The 14,898-nt window shown below is 40.2% G+C and overlaps 1 protein-coding gene and 1 non-coding gene across 10 annotated transcripts in view; both read right to left on the bottom strand.

Moving 5' to 3' along the window:
- Positions 1-14,898, bottom strand: part of UTRN (utrophin) — a 478,053-nt gene that overhangs the window by 116,062 nt on the left and 347,093 nt on the right. The window lies entirely within an intron of this gene.
- Positions 11,067-11,173, bottom strand: LOC122490668. The gene has a single exon (XR_006299210.1). It is a non-coding gene; the product is annotated as a U6 spliceosomal RNA (small nuclear RNA).

Raw genomic sequence — 14,898 nt, 5'->3', positions numbered from 1 at the left:
TGACAGAGCTTTCACTGTTTCTATTAAGAAATGCAGCTTGTGGGGCGCCTGGGTGGCGCAGTCGGTTAAGCGTCCGACTTCAGCCAGGTCACGATCTCGCAGTCCATGAGTTCGAGCCCCGCGTCAGGCTCTGGGCTGATGGCTTGGAGCCTGGAGCCTGTTTCCGATTCTGTGTCTCCCTCTCTCTCTGCCCCTGCCCCGTTCATGCTCTGTCTCTCTCTGTCCCAAAAATAAATAAATGTTGAAAAAAAAATTAAAAAAAAAAAAAAAAAGAAATGCAGCTTGTGAAGGAGTCCCAAGATGTGACATTCAAGACAAACAAGACAATCTTCTGACATTTAAAGTTTCTGATATGTGGAAATAAAAGAGACAGAAGAGAAATGGGGGAAAACACATTTTAATGCAGAAATATCTGTACACATTTCCGGGTTTTGAGCCTATTCTTTAAATTTAGATTACTGTGTTATAGCAAGAAGCTCCAGATAAATGAAAGTACTCCTAGTATTTACTTCCTGAAGCACCTGGAAATATAAAATATGAAATAATGGTATGAAAGAACATGTTGCTGAAAAGACAGCACTGAAAAACAGTGGGTAATGAATGTATCAGATTTATAAAAATTTTAGTGATCAAGAGTATTTATTCCCCAAGCCCCAATCTAACCAGTAAATTTGGGAGAGGTAAAGATTCTTACAATAATGTGCAAGGGCTCTGCTAGGTTTCTTCTTTTGGAAGTGAAGTCCCAGACATGACCCTATTTAGGGCAAGCTGCTAACGGGGAAGCTGAAGGAGCTGGAACACCTCCCCCTTCCGGTTGAGCAAATAGGATGAGGATTCACAGGCAGTCTTTACAGACGTGGCACTAAAGAGAAACCAGGGAACACCAACTGGCTGATGATGTGGAAGGGAATTAAAACCTGAGAGAGGACAGAACGTAAAGGAATGTGACTCAGAGAACGGAGGACAGAAGCAGACCCGGTCCTCTGGAAACATAAAATGATTAGGGGCACATATTTCACAGAGGGTGAATCCTGATCTCATGGTGGAAAAAGAATATAATATGATCCATATGACTTAGGTGTGCAGCAGGGCCCAGCTGGGAGTTCTGGATTATTATTAGTCCACAAAATGTGCATTGAGGGGTGTGGAGAGGGGAAATGGCATAGGAGAGATCTGGGTTAGAACTATTTTTAGATTTTCAAACCTCTGAATGGAAGTATATGTTTGTCTACAGGAAGGATACTTGGGAAAACTAGCCTGTCAACTTCCTTGATGGCTGGACTTTTATCACTCTAACACAGATGACGTCATGACGGGCAATTTCACTGGCTGGCTGTTTACTCTGCCCAGAAGGCTCTTTCTCCAGGTATCCACACAGCATATTCCTTATCCCAAGAGGCCTTCTCAGTGAGGCCCACCCACCCATGCTATTTAATGTAGAATTCCAACTCTCCCATCTGCTACATTTCCCAACATCTTCTACTATGCAAGGTAGGTATTTAGTTAGTATGACTATTGTCTATTGTCTGTTCCTCTCAGAGAAAGTATAAGCTCCACAATCCAAGGACATTTTCTGGGTTTTTGTTTGGTTGGTTGGTTTTTGTTTTTCACTGTGGTAAACAAAGCACCCGCATCAGTGTTTTGGGACCTAGTAGAGCTAGGGGGCTTAGAATTGCTTCCTGGTGGAGGAAAGAGAGACAAGAGTACTTTCAAAAGAGGAAACTAAATGCTGGCAGAAGAATAAAGGAGTATGTCAGTGTGTGCACTTAGGGAACTACAAACACTAAGTGCTGAAGAGCCCAGCAGGTATCAGGTCACAAAAACCACTGTAGGATGTCCTCACTAAGCATCGGAGACAACCAATAATGGGCACTGGGAAGCCAGTGAAGAGCTGGACAAGGTGGTGGTGGTGGTGGGGTAATGACTGTCATATTTACATTTCTGGTTTTTACGATATCATAGTCAAGTCTCCTAGATTCACGAAAAACAAATCTGAGTCTGAGAAAGCCCCCTCCAGAGGTGGAGAATCTATTTTCCTTCCTAACCACATTAAACTTCAGCACTTTTTGAAACACCCTCTCTGCATAGGGCGTTGGCAGGGGAATGTCTCGTGAACTCCTTTGACATGCCAAGGTAGGGGAGTAGAAGAGGCAAGTGCGGGCAGGTGGGAATCATGCCAAGTAAGGAAAAATGTGGGGCTCAAGCCCCAATGCCAAGTCACCAACCAAAGACCCTAAAGAGCATACATTTACTAATATCTGTTCACACAATATTTTGCAAATTTAATTTTGCTATTCAATTTGTCCTATTTCAATTATATTTAATTGCATGTCAGAAATGGGTTTAACTTTGAACAGTATTGTACATATAATCATTTCACCACCTTTTACCTCTCACTTAGACATAAAAGAAAACCAGCATTTCCTAACCACCTGGTGAACATTAATGATAAGATAATTAGACTCCAACAGAGTTGTTTTGTATACAGAGCTACAAAGTGGCATTCAGCTGTAGGTTCTAATATCACATAACTTCTATGTGGGCTGCCTTAAGTGAGTATAGCATAATCTGATAGGAATTTTTCTGTCTTAATGACTTTATATTTTCATTCAAAACAATTCTGTTCTCAGGCAATAACAAGGATTGGCAAAGATGTGAAGAGGTTGGAACCCTGACATACTGCTGGTGGAATGATAAAATGGTGCAGCCCCTTTGAAAAACAATTTGGCGGTTCCTTCAAACGTTTAACAAAGGGTTACTATATGACCCAGCAAGTCCACTTCTAGGTATATACCCAAGAGGACTGAAAGTTTAAGTCTACATAAAAATTAGTACATGGATGATCATAGCAATATTATTCGTAATAGCCAAAATTGTCAACACAGCCCAAACATCAACTGGCGACCAGATAAACACAATGCTGTATACCCAAAAAATGAAAATCTTCTTCAGCAATAAAGATGAATGATATACTGACACATGCTACAACATGGATGAACTTTGAAAATGTTACGCTAAGTGAAAGAAGGCACAGAAGCCCATTACTATGAAATGTCCAAATAGGTAAGTGTATAGAGACAGAAAGTAGAACAGTGGTTGCTTAGTGCTGGACAGTTGGGAGAAGAGTGGGGGAGTGACTGGTCATGGGTATGGGGTGTCTCTTGGGGATAATGTTCTAAATTTAGACAGTGATGATGGTTATACCATCCTGTGAATACACTAACAGCTACTGAACTGTTCATTTGAATTTTATACTATGTGAATAATATCTCAATAAAGTTATTATTAAAATAATAATTCTGTTCTTTCTCCCACAAAAGTTCCCTAGGTAGTGTGTTTATTTCTATCCTCTCCCCCCCCCCCCATCTGCAAAGTAATAGCTCATTGTGTATGTTCAGTATGCTCCCACTCTCAGAGTTTCTGGAGCACTTCCTACTTCTCTAACACAGCTCATGATGATATATTGTCACCATGCATCTGTCCCCTCCATTACATTGTCAGTTCTTCTAGGGTAAGGCTCACATCTTAATCACTAGAAATTCTCTTCAGTGCTTGCCTAGACATATATAGGAAGTACTCAATAACTGCTTAGGGAATAAGGAATAAAGGAAGAACTGCTTTCAGATTAAATACCTGGTAGGATTCCACAACATAGAAGAGCAAAATATAACGAAGTCTCCCACATGCGATTATTCTAAATTGGAATAACTACTGGATTCCATTTCGCTCTGGATTTGACCAAATAATTTTTTGAGGCAAGGTTAGTTTTTGCCTATCGCCTAATTATCAGAAGTACTTTTTTAAAGATTTTATTAAGTAAATGTCTACATCCAATATGAGGCTTGAAATTACAACCTCGATATCAAGAGTCTTATGCTCCACAGATTGAGCCAGCCCTTCCTATCATCTAATTATCAGCTAGTAACTACTAAGTATTTTACTTTATTGTTGATCATTGTTTAATTAATAGCAAATATTTTCTTTTCTCCCTGGATAAACAAGTAACAGAGTTCACTGAAAGGGGTGGTATGGGCTCACTCCATCTTCCCTTTTTTGCCCACAACCTGATCCATGAGGTAACTAACTGCATAGGACAAAGTTTCCAAACTATTGCAGCCATTACATCGAAGGTTGAGTCTGTTATTACTAGTGTGTATCCAATCCATCTGAAACGCATTGGCTTAAAACAATGACAACTTATTTTTCATGATTCTTTGGATTGGCAATTTGATCAGGTCTTCTGCTGGTGCCACCAAAGATTACTCCTTGTGGCTATAGTCATCTGTGGTTTAACTGGGGTTGTGAGTCCAAGACAAGCTCATTCACATGTCTGGAAATTATTGTGGGCTACTGGCTGGCATACCTCAGTTTCCCTCGGTGTGGTCCTCTAAATGCACACAGTAGGTTGGACAGGGCTCCTTCGAAGCCTGGTAATTAGTGTTCCCAAAGAGCGGAGTGAAAGCTGCAAGATCTCTTAAGACATAGGCTCTAGAGCAGCTCTGCCCTCTAGAACATTTCAGCAATGATAACAATGTTATAAAACCATGCTGTCCAATATGGTAACCACTGGTTGCTTGCGACCATGTGGTACTTGAAATATGCCTAATATAATCGAAGAACTGGATTCTAAATTTTATCTCGTTATAATTGATTTAATTTAAATATAAATGGTCACATATAGCTAAGGGTTACCACATAAGACAATGCAGTTCTAGAATTTGCACTTCGGCCACATTCTATTGCTGGAAGCAAGTCTTGAGGACCCGCATAGACTCAAGAGAATGGGGAAATACAATGCATTTCTTCATGAGGGGAACAGCAATGATCCTCATCAGAGGGGCCAAGATATACAGAATCATGATTCACTGTTGTAACAATCTACCACACAGGATAAAGGGGAAAGGGAGGGTTGGGGTAGGAAGGCATCTCAAAGACAGTGATATTTGAAGAAAGAGCTGAAGGAAGTGAGGAAGCCAGCCATGAGACTATCTGGCAAAAGAGGAGGCAGGGAGAACTGCAAATACAAAAGCCCTGAGGGAAGTGCTTGCCCGGCTTAGCAGGCTGGCACTGTCAGAGCCGGGTACACAAAGGATGAGGGTGATAGCTTCTGGAAAAATGTTTCCTATCATGAAAGTTAGAGGGAAGTAAGTCTTTGTGGTTGACAGGAAAGGCACCTAGTAACTACATATTTCTTATACTGCAGACATCTAGTTACCTTGCTGACTCAAGGTCTGGCCATTAACCTAAGAATGCTCTCTGTGACAGTCTTACCACAAAGCTTATGCGTTTTCCATTCTAATAGTCCAAAGACCTCAATCTCCACTCTGGGCAAGCACATGTGAAATCAAGCTCTGGCCTGTAAGCACTAGACCAGATCAGCTGTAAGAAGGAGGAAGATGCAAAATCATTTCAACAACTACAACTGAACATCATTTTTTAAAATGTTTACTTATTTTTGGGAAGAGAGAGAGAGACAGAGCATGATGGGGAGGGGCAGAGAGAGAGACACACACACAGAATCTGAAGCAGGCTCCAGGCTCTGAGCTGTCAGCACACAGCCTGATGCAGGGCTCGAACCCACGGACCGCAAGATCATGACCTAAGCTGAAGCTGGATGCTCAACCAACTGAGCCACCCAGGTGCCCTTGAAACTGTATTTTAAAAGTTACATGCTCTGAAGTTTTTAATATGAGGACATATGGTCTCAAATACCTCCAAGTCAAAAGTAATGAATGAAGAGCACAATGTCCCATGGCCATAAGAAAATGTTCAACTTCTCTCTCATCGTAAGGTGGCATAAGAGCGTATGACAGAGTTTTCCAACAAAGATTTCCACCAACAAAGACAATTTAAAAGATATTAAATTCAGATAATCTGAAAGAAATATGCCAAACACAAGAGTAGACAGCAATTCATACACAATGATCCCAGTCCTTCAGGAACTTAGAGTCGACAGAAGAGAGGAGAATGCTGATCACCATGTGTGACGTGCCACAAATCTTTGAGAGAAGTACAAACAGGGCACTGAGGAAAGAGACAGAAGGTGGAGGGAGGTGAAGGAGGCACAATCAACCTTTCCAAAAATATGTGAACTGTGTGTTGAAAAAGAGACCGGAATTAGATTCAAGGTAATTAAGGGAAAAGCAATTCAAGGAAACAGAATGAACAGGTGAAGTAATCTAGTCTTCCATGGTTTTCCCTGTGAAGCAGCTTCTGAATGCTCATTTAAGCTAAATGAAGTCCTGGAATGTCTGATTGATGAAGACCTGATTCAAATATCAGACTTTAACTACTAAAACCACAGTGTTTTCATTCTCAACAGAATTTCTCCCAGCCCAACATCCTGTTTAGCAGAGTCCACCTCTATCATTTCTGGGCCCCTTTCAAACTCAGCATGCTGTTTGGCCACTTACTGGCATTCTTAGGAGTTTCTGGCAACAGGGTAAATTGCTCCTTATTCAACTTTCAATGCTAGAGAGAGGTTCTCAATGATCCTCCTGTAATGTCTAGGAACACTTCTCTCCACTTGCTATAATTGGGAAGGAAAGGAAATTAAGAGATGAGAAGGAACAGATCTTCCTTCACTTACGATGGGGTTATGTCTGGATACTGTAAGTTCAAAACATCGTAAGTCAAAAAATGCACTGAGGGGCACCCGGGGGGCTCAGTCAGTTAAGCATCCAATTTTCAGCTCAGGTCATGATCTCACGGTTCATGAGTTTGAGCCCTGTGTTTGGCTCTAGGCTGACAGCTCAGGGGCCTGGAGCCTACTTCGGATTCTGTGTGTCTCCCTCTCTCAAAGATAAACAAACATTTAAAAAAATGCATTGAATATACCTAATCTACCAAACATCATACCTTAAATGTGCTCAGAACACCTACAGTAGCCTACAACTGGGCAAAATCATCTAATACAAAGCCTATTTTAGAATAAAGTTGGCTGTCTCATGTAATTTATTAAACATTGTACTGAAAGTGAAAAGCAGAATGGTTGCATGGGAACAGAATGGTTGTCAACAGGATCCGTCCTTGGCCCTTCTGTGACTGCATGGTGGCCTGGGGGCTGTGGCTACGATTGCCAAGGATCATGGAAGGGGACATCCTGCATAACACTAGCCCAGGAAAAGATCCAAATTCAAAATTCGAAATATAGTTTCTCCTGAATTCCTATGGCTTTTGCACCATCACAAAGTCGAAAAACTGTAAGTCCACCATCGTGATGTCAGGGACTGTCTGCATAAACAAGTGACTGGGGTGCCTTAAGTCTGAAAGTCTCTCAAGTCAATCAGCTGCTGTTCATTTTCGTCATGAACATGGCATCGGCTCACTGGAGTGGCTGAGTAACATCAGTTTCTTCTGGCAGCACCGACATGGGCAGGATCTTAAAAATCACTTGATATGAAAATAAGGTCTGAGGAACTCTGGAAGAAGGAGAGGAATCCCGACATCCGCTTCTGTTCTAAATTGGCAACTCGTTACTCTGCACTGAGACAAGGGGAGAAGAGACATACCTATGTGGGTGTGAACTAAATCCTGGTATCACCCCTTCCTCTGTAAGGAACAACTGTCTCCTCTCCTTTTTTATTTTTTAAATAATTTATTTTTTTTATTAAAAATAATTTATTGTCAAATTGGTTTATTTATTTTTGAGAGAGAATCCTAAGTAGGCTCCATGCTGTGAGCACAATGCATGATGTGGGGCTCAAACTCGCAAACCGTGAGATCATGTGACTTTAGCCAAAATCAAGGGTCAGCTGCTCCAACAACTGAGATACCCGGGCGCCCCTCTCCTTTCCTTAATCTAAAGCCATAATCCAAACTGTCTCTATAAAACGTGCCAACGTTCACTGAGATGCACTTTTCCTAAAATTTTCTAGACCATAATACTAAAATTACAGATAAAGCAGATCTTTTGGTTCTCCTGCTTAAAACCCTCCAGTGGCTTCAAATGAATTCTAAACTTCCTACCAAGATCTGGACCCTCCCTGCTCTCCAATCTCAACTACTAAAAATACCCTAATTTCTAGTCTCAAAGTCTTCATTTCTGTTCCTAGAATATGCCAAGTGTTCCCTCCTCATGCCCTTTGCAATCCAGAAAGTTTTTGCTTCAAATCTTCAAAAGCTCCTTCTCCTTGTTTAGATCTCGGCACTTGGTATATATGTGGGATGAATGAATGAAAAAAGGAGTAAGTGGACTAGAAAGAATCAAGGAAGGCAACTCCCAGGAAACGGGAGTAGTTCATAGGAAGCTGGTCTGCAAAGAAAGCAGCATGGAATGGCTCTGAGCAACTGAGGAGGGAAGGAGTCATCTCCTTTAGCCCATCAAAGAAAAAGTTATTTCTTGACACACTATCTGTGTGCTTTCTCGGCGCTCTCACTGGCCCTCGTTGGTCAAAGAGATTCCCAAGGGTTGTCCTCCCCGACGCTTTAGCGTCACAGCACCAATACCATCCTCGCTATTAGTATAAACAACACCTGGTTCCCCAGCAGGGCCAGGCCTCTCTCTTCTGAGCCTCTCCAGCTCCAGGCATCTGCTTTGCTGGAGCATTCAGCACACGTGCCTGTCCTGACTTCTTTGCAGACCTGACTCCTACACCGGACTGAGCACTCTATGAAGGCACACATCTATTCCCTAGAGGGTAAAGCAGGACCTCAATGAATTTATGTATGAAAGAATAAGGAGATATTTAAAAAACCATTCAGCGGTATAGTAAAAGCAGAGATTAGTAGCCAAAAGCCTGTGTGACAATCCAGTGCACGCCATGTAGGCACGCCCTTACCTACCATGAGCCCTTGGGTTTGTCTTGAAACTCCTCTGCATGTTAATAACAAAACCTCTCATTTTACTAACTTCACAGGTGAGACAGTGAATGTGAACATATCTCAAAACTGTTCAGTGTTGTAGAATAAGTAGTTAACTTTTAAAATGATGCTAACCTAAAGTTTTACCAACATTCTCAGCTCTTCTCTAAGACAGAGTTCTTCCCTCAGCTTCAATTCACTGCAATTTGTGAAGGAAAGTTCTAGCTATTTTATCTACAGCTTTGGATGAGGGAGATGGGTGCCCAACCTTCCATTAGCAGGAACAAGTGAATTTAACTCTCTTAAGGGAACAATTATTTCATTCTGAGAAAAATGGAATTATGTGATCCTCCAAGATTAGGCAAAAATGTTTGGAAAGTATAAAACTAGGTTCCAAGCTTCTTATGTCCCTTTAGATTTTTAGAAGTGTAATAACTTTTTGTGAACCAATTTGTTCCAGACTAAAGTAGCAAAGTAAAGCTCTGTGATGGCAAAAATAGTTAGCCAAATGATATCACATACGCTAATTTAAATTTTTTAAATGTTTATTATTTTTGAGAGAGAGAGACAGAGACAGAGAGCAAGCAGGGGAGGGGCAGAGAGAGAGAGGGAGACACAGAATCCGAAGCAGGTTCCAGGCTCTGAGCTACCAGCACAGAGCCTGATGCAGGGTTCGAATTCACGGACTGTGAGATCATGACCTGAGCTGAAGTCAGCCGCTTAACCGACTGAGTCACCCAGGCGACCCACACATACACTAATTTAATATAAATACGAAATTTCTCCAACTGATTAGTCTAACAATGGACATCTTTTTTCCAATCCTTCAAAGGACAATTAAATCAAACACATCCAACCAATTCTCTTTCTTCTCTTTGAGAGAGAAATGGAGTCAGATATCTGACATCCTAAAACTGCTTTCTAAACTCCCATACTGGCATGGAATACCAGCACTTTAATGCTAATAATACAAGGTCCACAGGAAAGAGGGGGAAAAATGAGAAATCACAGGCAAGGGTGCAGTGAAACTTCACTTTCATACATTGCTAGAGGCGGAAAATTGGTTCAATCACTCGGGAAAGTAGGTTGGCAATATATCAAGAATCATTACTATGTTCATATTGTGTGAAACAAGAATTTCACCTTTGAGAATATATCCTAGGAAAATGATCAAGGAAAAGCTACAAACACAAAGGTTTTCATTATAAAGTTATTTATGATTAAAAAGATTTGAAAGCAAATTAAATGTCTAACACCTGGAAAATATTTAGGCTCACTAGGGTATGGCTACACTAGGGACCATTACATAACCTTGAAAAATTACTGTGATAATGACGGCCTAGCAACATGAATAAATAGACATGATATATATACCTAAGCAAAAAAGTCAGGATTAAGACGATATGCCCTATTAGAAATAGGAAATAGTCACCCAAATGAAGATGGTCGCATTACAGTAGTAAAATTAAGGTCAATTTTTTGTTCTGTATTTTATAAAATCTGTCATGATATTTTCACAACTTAAAATTTAAGAAAGGAATACTAAATGGAATCTAGTTCATTTATCACTGAACAAATTATCACTTTTATTTATTTTTATTTTTTTTACTGAAGTATAATTGACGTACAATATCCTATTGGTATCCTGTGTCCATCGTGGTGATTTGATATTTTTATACATTACAAAATGATCCCCATGGTAAGTTTAGTTACCATTTGTCATCATATAGAGCTATCACAATATTATTGACTGTATTCCTTATGCTGTATTTTATATATTCACGACACTAAGTTTTTTTAACTCCAAGTTCGTATCTCTTAACACCATTCACCTGTTTCACCCATCTACCAGCCCCTCCCTACCCTGGGAACCAACAGTTTGTTTACTGTATTTATGAGTCTGTTTCCATTTCGCTTATTCATTTGTTTTGCTTTTAGGACTCCACATGTAAGTGACACCATATGGTATTTGTCTTTCTCTGTCTGACCTATTTCACTTAGCATAATATCCTCCAGGTCTACCCATGTTGTCACAAATAGCAAGATTTGATTCTTCTTTTAATGGGTGATATTATCTATATATAGCACATCTTCTTCATCTGTTCGTCTATTGACAGACACTTAAGTTACTTCCACATCTTGGATATGGGAAATAAACACACGGGTGCATATATGTCTTCAAACTGATGTCTTCATTTTCTTCAGATAAATGCCCAGAAGTGGAATTGCTGGATCATATGGTAGTTCTATTTTTAATTTTTTGAAAAAATATGGAACATTTCACGAATTTACATATCATCCTTGCACAGAGGCCATGCCCATCAATCTTCAATAATTCCAATTTTAGTGTAAGTGCTGCCGAAGCAAGCACAAATTACATCTCTTAAAGAATGGCATTATTAGAGCACCTGGGTGGTTCAGTTGGTTAAGCAACCAGGACTCTTGAATTTGGCTCAGGTCATGACCTCATGGTTTGTGAGTTTGAGTCGGGTGTCAGGCTCCATGCTGACAGCACAGAACTTGCTTGGGATTCTCTCTCTCCCTCTCTTTCTCTGCCCCTCCCCAGCTTGCGCGCTCTCTCTCTCTTTCTCAAAATAAATAAATAAATAAATAAATAAATAAATAAATAAACTTAAAAGAAAAAAAAGAAGACAGCATGATGCTTCAACTAAAGGCACAGCTAGAGGCTGGTATGGCTGAAACCAGTGTTTAAGAGAGAAAATAGTAAGAATGAAGTGACCATGGTGTGAGTAGGAGGCAGGTCACATCACATAGGGTCTTGTAGACCATTCTGAGGACTGTGACTTTTATTCTGAATCAAATGGAAAGCCACTGTGGAGTTTTGATTCATTGGAATAGGAACACGCTGGGCACTGTACTGAGAATAAACAGAGACTAATAATTGTAGCTCCTAATAGCAGTAAGAGGTAATCAGATTCCTGTTTTATACTTTTAATATGGAACCAACAGGATTTTCTAACAGATGGAATATGAAAGAAAGACAAGATTGAAGGTGATTATTATTTTTTATGTAAGCAACCAGAATCAAGTTCATTCCATTGAAATGAGGGAAGATCAGGGAGAATGATTTTGAGCAGCAAGTTCAGGAATTCAGTTTGGACGTACTAAGTTTGAGATGTCTATTAGATACCCAAGTAGACACGACATGTAAATAGATATGAATTTGGTGGTGACTGACATACAGATGGCATATAAAACCAGGAGACCCGATGAGTTCAGGAAGGAATGGCAATAGAGGAGTTGGCATGACCTGGCTCCTGGTGCATCCCACTTTTAGGAAGCTGAGAAAAAGAAGAAGGGGTCAGCAGAGGAGATTGAGAAGGAGCTGCCAGTGAGGTAAGAAGAGAATCTGCACAGCGTAGTGTTCTAGAAGTCAAGTAAAGAGAATGAACAGAGGAACCATTAGGGAGTTGACAGGAAAGGAAGGACTGAAAATAGACATCTGGTCACATTGCAGCAGACACTAACACACAGAGACAGGGTAAGTTACAATGAGGGGTGTGTGAGTGAGAGTGGGAGCTCAGGATGGCTTACTGACTTGAGAAAACACGTGAATTAAGTTTTCAGAGGCTTTCATTACTGTAAAAGTGTTGTTTTATGTGTGTCAAAACATAAACATTAATGTTTTTTTTTTGATGCCAGCAGGTCTGACTATATAATTCACAGAGCCCCTTGTTCAAATGTTACTAAGAATTTCAAGATGGCAGCACCAGAGCATTAAACCAAGTGCAGGGCCCTGTTAGGAGTGAAGGCTTATGTGACTGTAATTGCATGGGACACACATCCACAAAGCTGGCCCTAGATGCAAGGCATCTCAACTTAACAAATAAAAGTACTGCTGGTACAGCAGGCTTCCTTAGTTTCTTGTTTAAAACAAAACAAAACAAAACAAAACACTTAACATTTATTGGAGAATACAAGCAGAAAAAATAAATGATATAAACATAAGGAGAATCTGTTAGAATGTAATTTACTTTTTTTTCCCCCAACTTGCTTTCAAAGCTAAATCAGCATATATGGATCTGAAGTCATTATAGTATGACAGCAAAAAAGGGCAGAAGAGTCATTAAATTTGATAGCACTAATAAAACTACATGAGAAAAGGGAAAGAAAACAGGCTTACTTTTCATTAGTATGCAGACAAAATAAAAAAAAAATCTCCTTCACAGTGCTTTAAAAGTTTTGGTTAACGTCCCTAAATGAACATTTAATATATAAATTCATTTTGGTTCCACCCCATTGACATAAAAAATGATGCCTGAGTCAGAATACTAAGTATAAATGCTAAAACTAAGATAGGAATGCTTCACTTTCTCACAGTAGTAAAAGAGTATTCCTTCCTACACTTTTCAAAATACATGCACATGTAAATGTATTCCTTTATTTGGCTAATATATGCAATATCTACTTTACCAGGTACCATATAAGGTGCTAAACTTGTACTATTTTTCTCTTTCAGCTTTATTCTAAGTATAACTGAAAAGGCCAGTAGGCAACACCTCTTGCTTTATTGCACATTCCAGGTCATGCCATGACTCATTTGGAGGATTTTCCCTCCAAGAGTTTTGGTAACAGTCTTCAGTGAATTTTTACTCCAAAGATCTCTTTTTAGCTCAAAAGCTACTTGCTCTGTGAAGCCTTACCCAATCTTCCCAAGTACAGACAATCATTATTCATCTGTGCCTCCCTGGCCATGTGTTCATGCTCACATTACTATGCCTTTGCTATCCATTATAGTTACTTGTTTTCAAGTCTCTGCTTGTAGATGGTGAGATCTGTGACGGCAAAATTAGACTTATGAAGTGATAGATGCCCAGTACCTAGCAAAGTACATGGCATATATCAACTGCAACACAGAAGTTTGTTTAACAAATAAAGTATTAGATAAATGATACCAGGGTAAATATATCCAGAGGTGGTTCATTAGAAATGGTCTGTTCTATTAAGGGGGTGGACTGTATATAATTGCTTGGTTTTACATACCTCTATTTCCTGCTCCATTTGTTGTCCACTCTTAATTTCATCGCCAGTGATAGCTATTAAGATGCCTTGCCTCTCCCTCTAAACTTGGATATTCTATGGCCTTTTGGGGTCAAGTTCCAATGATACCTATGAGGCTTAGGAGATAAATCAACTGCAGACAACTAAATGGAGTGTGGCAGGTAGGTGTAGCCTCACTTTGAGAATGGCTGCTTCCAGGAATGAATACAAGTAATAGCTTTACTAACAGTTCTTAGTGGGCTATGCATTTAATAAGGAGGAAGACATAGGTGCCAATGGCTGGAGGGGAACTTGGAAATTAATCAATTTTAGAAAAAGGTCAATCTCCCACATTAGGTAACTTCATCACACAGCAAGACCTTGAAATTACAGATTTGAAGTTAGAGTGTCAGATTACCATATAGAGAGAATAATCCTACACACACACAGCCTAAATTTAATTGTGGCATGTTGCTGATTGAAAGACACTGTTCGTGGGGCGCCTGGGTGGCTCAGTCGGTTGAGCGTCTGACTCCAGCTCAGGTCATGATCTTGCAGTCCATGAGTTCGAGCCCCGCGTCAGGCTCTGTGCTGACAGCTCAGAGCCTGGAGCCTGTTTCAGATTCTGTATCTCCCTCTCTCTCTGCCCCTCCCCTGCTCATGCTCTGTCTCTCTCTGTCTCAAAAATAAATAAACATTAAAAAAAAAATTAAAAAAAAAAAGACACTGTTCGAATTTGTTACTTTAATAAGTAAGTTTGCAAATGTATTTTGACAAGTCAGTTTAAGACCCAAATATCCTAGGGGCACCTGGGTGGCTCAGTTAAGTGTCAGACTTCAGATCATGATCTCATGGTTCATGAGTTCAACCCCTGCGTTGGGCTCTGTGCTGACAGCTCAGAGCCTGGAGCCTGCGTTAGATCCTGTGTCTCCCTCTCTCTCTGCCCCTCCCCTGCTCCCACTCTGTCTCTCAAAAATAAACAAACATTAAAAAAAAGACCCAAATGTCCTGACTCTTATACAATAAGGATTGAATATAGGAATTTTAAATTGAGTTAAGTAAAGGACAGAGGGGCCCCGAGGGAACAAACTCACT

The sequence above is a fragment of the Prionailurus bengalensis genome, chromosome B2 (assembly GCF_016509475.1).
Source record: "Prionailurus bengalensis isolate Pbe53 chromosome B2, Fcat_Pben_1.1_paternal_pri, whole genome shotgun sequence".
NCBI classification, from domain to species: domain Eukaryota; kingdom Metazoa; phylum Chordata; class Mammalia; order Carnivora; family Felidae; genus Prionailurus; species Prionailurus bengalensis.
Note: the sequence above shows the minus strand (reverse complement) of the source record. Positions and strands in the feature narration are given on the sequence as shown.